This window comes from Ceratotherium simum, chromosome 21 (genome assembly GCF_057802395.1).
Source record: "Ceratotherium simum simum isolate JZ-2026a chromosome 21, ASM5780239v1, whole genome shotgun sequence".
Taxonomy (NCBI): domain Eukaryota; kingdom Metazoa; phylum Chordata; class Mammalia; order Perissodactyla; family Rhinocerotidae; genus Ceratotherium; species Ceratotherium simum.
Window position 1 is genome coordinate 20495169 of NC_141920.1, and position 8234 is coordinate 20503402.

Genomic DNA, 8234 nt, shown 5'->3' on the forward strand with positions numbered 1-8234 from the left:
CTGTTGTGCGCTGGCTGCCAGAACAACCTTTGGAAACCCAGTCCCAGAAGTAGCAGGGGTTTCTGTTCAGGCCTGTGTAAAGCGAGTTAAGGAAGACTTTGGAATTGCGCCTTCCACGGGAGATGCAAAAGCAATATTTATCAAAGAGCCCCTGTCCCAGGCCCCCAGTCCCCTTGTCATAGTGCAGCACTTGGGCTGCTGGCATGGAAAGAAGTGAGTGAGGCACTTTCTAGGCTCCTGTTAATGCTGGCTGGCTTACATTCAACTCGGAATTGAATGGGTTTACAGAAGCAGGAAACGTTTAGCAAAAAAACTCCTAGGCTGGTCCTAACACAGCAGAGAGGTTTAGGAGTGACCAATGGGATTCTCTGGACTTCCTTTCCGAGCAGTGATCTGGATCAGATCCACCACAGTCCTGTGCCTGGGCCAGCAGAGCAGATATGAAGATGGACTCAGAGCCAGGCCACTTAATCTGAATTTTGGCTCTGCCATTTACTAGCTGTGTGACCCTAGGAAAGTTATTTAATCTCTCTGGTTTTCAGTTTCTTCATCCATAAAATGGGGATAAAAATCACAGCTATCTCAAAGGAAGTTTATTTATTTATTTATTATTATTTATTATATATCCTGATAAAAATGATGAATAATTAAAATCAAAATAATGATTAATAATTAACAAAGATGAATAAATATCCTGACTATATATTTATTGATTATATATTTATTGATTAATGAAATAAGTAGAAATTACCTTCCTTACACAGGCAGTAAAGATAAGTCCCTCTGTGGAGCAAAGAGTCTGAGCGTGCACCTTGGGCTGGTAGTACATTCTGAACTGGCAAGAGGAAGGCGTAGCATGGGAGGAAAGTAGCCACAGTGATGTACAGCGGGATCCAGATTGGTAAGAGACAATCATGCACATTATCTTCCCAATTCCATGTTCGGTGACATCACCTCAGTAACCTGAAATCAGCCATGGTAGGAGTATTTGCACCACAGAAATTGGCAAATGCTACAATCATGTTTTTGTTTTTGTTTTGTTTTGTTTTAAAGAGCCAGTTAAACATTCACCAACATCCTACTGTCTTTATAGCACGTAACTCTAAAGGCCTAGGCAGTAGTGGATTATCTGTCTCCCAGCAAATTGTAGTTCTGTCTGGCTCAGATCTACCCAAGTATCCCTAGGATAAGAAAAGGAATTCTAAGTTTATAAAAGGTAACATTTCTTGGGCACCTATTGTAGACTTGATAGTGTGTAAATACTTTGTATGCATTAGATCATTTAATGATTACAGCAACTTCGGCCATAGTTCCATTTTACAAGTGAGGAAAATGAGACCCAAATTGGGTAAATAATTTACTGAAGGGAGTGGCCCTCTAGTATGTATCAATGGGTCAGCAAATGTAAATTCATTACCCTCTCGAAATTTCATTAACCCATGGCATCCAAGGAATACGTACTGCACACACTCTTTTGTGGCTTATAATGGAATTAAAATTACTTTCTAAGGAAATACTTGGTGTTTATAAGATCTATTTTAACTAGGCTAAAAGTTGTTGTTAACATAAGCCAATCATCCAAAATAAATCTATTAGACTTTTTCCATGTGCGGGGTGCTGTCCTGGGAACAATGACTAATAAACAGAAGCATATAACTTGGTTCCTGGTCTTAAGGAACTGGCAGACTTCTTAGCAAGAGGTTGCTTGAAAGACCAGGACTATCCCAAGGGAGGTCTTCGGGGAAATCTTTAGGTGGGGGAGTTCCCTGGGAGCCAGGATGAGTAAAGAAACTCTCCAAGACACAGGTCCTCACCTGCACAGCAGGATCACAATTGTACCACTGCCTCATAGCTTTGTTGTGGGGGTCAAATGTGACAGTACATTTATAAAATTAGTTTAGCACCAGGCAAATAGCAAGACCCTTACACTTTATCAATAGTAAATGATATTCTGATAACGGTTCAATAGGGTAAAGAGGTGTGCAGAGGCTTCTCACGTCAGAGCGAAGACACAAAGATACTAGAACATAGTGAGGGGAAAATAATTTGAAACAGCCCTTCATCGCTTTAGAACCTTTATAACTAAAGAGGAAATAGAGTGGAATGCTTAGGAGGAAAATAGGCTTGAGTTCTGGCTCTGCCACTTGCTTGTATGGCCTTACAGATTAGGGTCTTGACTCTTCTCATAACAGCAGACAGAGTAGTCCTTTTAGGAAGTAAGTCAGATGAAGTCAGTCATTGGTGACTTCTCTGATTGGTCATCATTTCACTCAGAATAAAAAGTCCTTATGACAGCCTTCAAGGTCCTGTGATGGTCATTACTTCTCCAGCCTCCTTCCCCATCACTCTTTCCATCAGCCCTTCTATTCCATCCACATTGGCCTCTCCTGTTGATCCTGCCTCAGAGCCTTTGCATTCACTGTTCCTCCGCCTGGAATGCTCTTCTCCAAAACACCCACATGGTTCTTTCCTTTAGCTCCTTTAAGCCTCTGGCCAAATATCACTATCTCAATGAAGTGCACCCCGATCTCTCTATTTAAAATGCAACCCGCCACCCACATCCACCCTGACACTCCAGGTAGCCTTCATCCGGATCTCCATGAATCCATTTCCATAGCATTTCTCACTATCTAATATCTCATATAAGTTAACTTATTTTTAATGGTTATTGTTTTCTGATTTCCCCTCTAGAAGATAATCTCCAGGAGGCCAAAGGGATCTTTATCTATTTTGATTGTTGATATATTCCAAGTCCTAGAAAAGAGACTGGCACATAGCAGAAACTCGATAAATATTTGTGGAATGAACAAATCCGTTCCTTAACCCTTGTAAATCCCAATGTCTTCTTCTTTAAAATAGGAATGCTAATAGTAATTAAAGGATTATTATGAGAATTAACTGAGATGATACATATAAAATATTAGCACAGTGCTTATTACCTGGTAAACATTCAGGAAATTATCATTATTATTTGTTAATATTTTTAATCTCAGACAGTTGCTCTGGTTTGGGTATAATCTCCATTTTTAAAGTAGCCCATCTATTAGTCAAGTATTGTTTTAATTAGTCATTATTAATTGTTTACATGATCTATTACATGCCCATCCAAGAACACGAAGCAAATTTCAATCAGGCCCCAGAACTCTCAGATTGAGAATTGGGGAATGAAGATACTACTTCTGTCTCCTGGGTACCACAAGATGTCTTTGGCCTCTGGCCTGCCCTGGGCAGGCATTCATCCTTTTGCTCTTTTGAGCAGGCTCATAGCTTCCTCTTCTCCAGGAAGAAGTTGTCAACTCTTACCCTAACTCTACATCACATCCCCCATCATTTACTCACTCCATGACTCGAGTCTGAATTCCAGGAGACAGCTCGTGGTTGATTTTGGTGGGCCAGTTGTCCATCGCTGTCTCATTTGGGCAAGGCTGCTCATATACAGGCTTCCCCTTCCACTGGGCTGTTGGAGGACAGGCAACAGGAATTGGAAGTGTGGAAGGCAATGACCATCTTGGCTGTCATGATGGCAGCATAGCATAGTGCTCAAGAGCTCAGACTAGCTTTGCATATTGGTGCTGCCAATCACTTAACAATTTGTGCTTCAATTCTCTCATTTGTAAAACTGGATAATGATAATCATGATAACCATAACCTCATAGGGTAGTTGTAAAATTAGATGAGCTGATGTTTTATTGAGCAATTTAGAATATAGACAGATGTATATATGTATGTGATTTCTAGAAGCCCTATCTAGGAAGCCAATGAATATATCCAAAGCAGCTGAATACATATAGCAGGCAGTCAGCATATATAAGCATATATAAGATGCACACCTTCTCTCCCTCTGTGCTTTCTTCATGTCACTTCTAATGAGTTTACACCCGAGTATGTGCCTGGAGAATCTAGGGAGCAAGGCCCTGCTCCTTGGTGCCCTGAGAGATTAATATGTCTCCCAATACTCTTCACTCTTACGGGAAAGATCAGGCCTCTGAGTTGAACTGTGTGCATTTGTTGGGAACTGCATGCTGGAATATCTCCACCATCAATATCCCTCATAGATTAAATACTTCTTTTCCTTCTCCTCAGTCAGCTCAGACCCATTATCTTTGAATCACTGCTTTGTATCCTAGACCTGTGCCTTTCTTTCTGGCCTAAACTTAATCTCTGTCCCCCAAAGCCATCAATTGCTCCAGCAATGCCAGCTCTGCCAGCTGTTCCTGGAATGGTGGTTTCCTCAGGCCCCTGAATACCACTATCCAAGAATTCTAAGCCTAGAAGGAATCAGGGGAGGTCAGAGACCACGCATCCATCTACCCATCCATCCATGCTTGCTTTTTAGCAGATGGCAGCCAGCCCCTGAGGGTCTTCCTACTGGCAGAGTTGTGTCCAACTCGTAAATTATGTTTCACAGTAGCTTCCACATTCAACAAATGGGTGTGGTATCCTATATTGCTTAGCCAACGGAGGTCATGTCTGGCTACTCTAGTGGCTGGGAAGGGATTCAGACCCCTGCTGCTGAGCCCCAGGCTGCAATTAATCAGAGCCAAGGGCCAATTCAGGGTTTGAACACTAAACTAGGCAGTTAAGCAAAGGGAGCAATTAGGAGCCAGCATCAGGGCACTTGGCCAGAGCTGGAGGTGTGGAGGTTGGGACCTGGAGGAAGCATAGGCTTGAAATGGAATTCAAGGTCAAGAGTGTAAGAGAATGGAGTCTGGATGTCAATCAAAGTGAAGAGCATAGGGAAGCAGAGTGAACAAGGGCAACAGTGACAGTTGTCTGGTTCATGAGCTGGAAAAGAGCAGAACCAGAAAGACAGAGCCCCAGTGCAAAAGAAGGACTAATCCCCAGTTGCCTGATGGTGTGGTCTCCTTCCCTGAGAGTTCTCATTTTAGTTTTTGTGTCTCTTCTTTAACTCTTCCATCAGGTCCTGCCTCTCTGGCTCTGCCTTAACATCTCTACCATGGAGGCTGCATGGCAGAAGGATGGGCAATAGTGATGAGCACAGACTTGGAATCCAGATAGCCTGAGTGTGAATCCTGCCTCTGCTCTGTGCTCCCTGATTAACTTTGGAGAACAAGTTACTAAACCTCTTCGTGCCTCAGTTTCCTCATCTGTTCAGTGGAGATGATAATAGTGCCAAATTGTAGGGCTGTTAAAGGAGATTGAATTTTAGTCAACAGATAAAATTTAGACAATTTTAGTCAAGCACTTAGAACAGAGCTTGGCACATAATATGCATCATATACATGTTTGCTTATTATTATTATAAAATGAATGCCTTGGTCCTTGGAGAAAAGGGTCATGCACAGGCCATCAGAGCTTGGAAGTTTTCCAAATCTCTTGGAAGCCAAACTGTGCCAAGATAGGAAAAAAAAACTTTCAAATTTGGGATGTTGTTATTATTGTACATACATACAGGGAGAAAAAAGTTCATTTTTCCAAGATTTCGCCTGATTGCCCCAGAAAGAAAACATTTTCATTGTGTGGTCATGATTGGGAACATATGTGAACCACACCCCATTTAGCTCAGCCCCTTTCCGTCCTTAGTCTGTCCCTCTCTCCTCCTCTCTGTTACTAATTAGAAAGAAACCAAGTAGAATTTGGCGTTTCCTACCCAGTCTTGGTAGGGAAGCCTGTAGTGGATTAATTACCTCGAGCAGTTTTGGCTTCCCTAAGGAACAATCAATGATGGGGCTTGGGGTCCAGTGGCTTAGGGAGGCATGACAAATTTAAATCTCTACCCGAAGAGAACAGAAATTAATTTTAATAGGAGGCAGTGTGGTCTGAAGTTTAGTGGAGGAGGATAAGTAATCAAAGTTATGTTTTCTGTCTTAGCTCAACCACTAACTTCTTGTGAGACTTGGCTCTGTTGAATTTAGCTTGTGGGGGAAATAAATCCACCTTTCAGCTAAGGAGTGCTCATGGTGGGCAATGACAACAGCTAGCGTTGAATGCATTCTTACTGGTAAGTACCAGGCATGGTACAGTAAGTACCATGTGTATATATATATGAATATATATATTTAATTCTCACTGGTAGGGCTGTGATTATCCCCATCATATAGATGAGGAAACAGGATCCGTAAAAGATGTATGTGGTTTCCCCAAGGAGCCAAATCTGAAACATGATAGCACACATATCATACTCAGTTCTAACTTAACCTTGAGTCCAAGATCTTAGCTGCTCCATCATATTGTGTATTAATACAGGGAGGTACAATTATACATTTTAGAATTATTAAAAAAAATAAAATCAAGGGTTTCATTTGAAGGGTTAATAAGATGGTTCAGTTGGCTGAGCAACCCATTCCTCAAACACTCAGATGACTCTGTGTTACTCTACTAATTGACCTTGGATAAGATTGTATTTTTGTCTTTGAGCTTTTAAGAAATGAAACTACTCTTAAGAAAGTTTCCAAAAATCAGCTAGTTACTCCCATCCATATGGACATAGTATTTCTCCTGGAAGGATACGGGGCCTAGAGCTGGAACAGATTCCTGAGCAAGATGCTGTCTGAAATCAGGAGGGCAGTGGTGTGGGAAGGCAGTAGTAGACACAACAATGCTTTGAGGGCTTTTCTAGAGTTGAGGAAGAACCTGATATCCCATGGCAAGTCAGAGAGAGGAGTCAGGCTGATCAGCAAGAGAAAGGAATTATACAAGGGTTGGCTTTGGTGCTGTCTACAAATGACATTGCTTCCGGAGTCACTTCTGATTGGCTCAGCTTCACATGCAAGTCCATTGCACAGCCCCTGCCATGAGCTTCATTTGGTAGAACATTGAACTACGTTCATGGCTATGTGTCTTTGTCATAGTATTGTGGCTCCAGATCTGGAGTCAAAGGCCAGTGGACAGACTCACAGACTTGCTAACCCCTTCTGTTGAGACAACTCCCAGTCCCTTCTTCTTAGGGAACATTGCAATAAAAATATTGTACAGAGCCTCCATTTTCCTCAACCTGCCCACTCATGCGCTCAGAACTCCAACAGAATGTTATTAAGGAATAAGAAATTCCCTGGGGACACTGAGGGAAACGAGGTAATTTCTTTACTGGTGGATATTGCGTGCCCCCATTAAACAGCAGAAAGAACCCCAGAGAAGAAAGTATACTTAGCAGTCTAAAACAGAGCTCAAAACGGAGGAGAAGGCAGGCTTGTTTCAATCATCTGCCCCTTGTTCTGTAATAAAAATGTATTTTTTTTTTCCTGCGAACAATTTAGTGTGGCCAATAAAAGCCCAGCTAATTTCTAAATCAGCATGGAGCCAAGTCAGCCACCCAGGAGCTCTCTCCTACGGCAATATTTCTGAGGCTCACACAATCTATACTAAAGCGATCAACTTCCCTCCGTCCTGCCAAGGGGATGCGTTAGCGAAGCCCAAAATATGACAAGAGGAAATTTATGTGCAACTTTTACACATAATACCTCATTATGACTCTTCCCAATCTTTCAATTTTAAAAATAAACGGCCTTTGTAATGATTTTACCAGGAGAACATCTAAACTAAGATTAAAAAGGAAAGAGGAAAGTGGTTCAGCTGCTATGATTTCTTTCTTTTCTCCTGGTCTTATTTTATGAAAATTCACTCTTTTACTCTTCCTTCTCTCTCTCCTCTCCTTTCCTTTCTTCTCTCTCCTCCTTCTTTCCTTCCTTCCTTTTTTCTTGTGTGTTCCCTCATCCAAGGAAAAGTAGAATTTTATGTTCTAACATTTCACCTAAGGGAACATGATCTCTGTTAGAAGCAAAAATGACTCTGACCCTTTGGTACATGATGAAAGTTTCCACTTAGAATTAGTGTCAATTGCCCAAGAATCTGGTGTTAATTTATATTATATCGCTAAACTCTCCTGTCTCAGTTTCCTCCCTTCTCCCACCCTCGTCTCTTACAACACAATTGCAGACAGAGACACACCCTTGGGCCTCCTCCTGTTACATACCCCATGTTGCCTACTCTGCTCATGCTGGACCCAGGACTCCTGGCCTGGCCTCCCATTGCTTTGTGGGTCAGGCAGCAGAGTAGGAGACAATGGATGGTGGTCATTGAGTGGGGCCCAGCTCTTTAGAGAGACCCAACATTTCTTCCTCTGATGTTGGCCTGAAACTTTATGACTTAGTCTGTTTTTTATTTGGTGGCGACATCCAGCTCCTTGACTCTCATCTCCTTGTTCATGTATATTTCTCCCTTGTGCCTGGGATGTGCCTGGGAGAATCTCCCAGTAGCAGAGCTCTGGGGCTGAT

The 8234-nt window shown here is 42.1% G+C and overlaps 1 long non-coding RNA gene across 1 annotated transcript; it reads left to right on the forward strand.

Annotated features, from left to right (window-relative positions):
- Nucleotides 1-793: 793 nt before the first annotated feature.
- LOC147914219 (uncharacterized) lies at nucleotides 794-5087 on the forward strand. The gene is made up of 2 exons (XR_015555514.1): nucleotides 794-901; nucleotides 4922-5087. It is a non-coding gene; the product is annotated as an uncharacterized LOC147914219 (long non-coding RNA).
- The last annotated feature ends 3147 nt before the right edge of the window (nucleotides 5088-8234 follow it).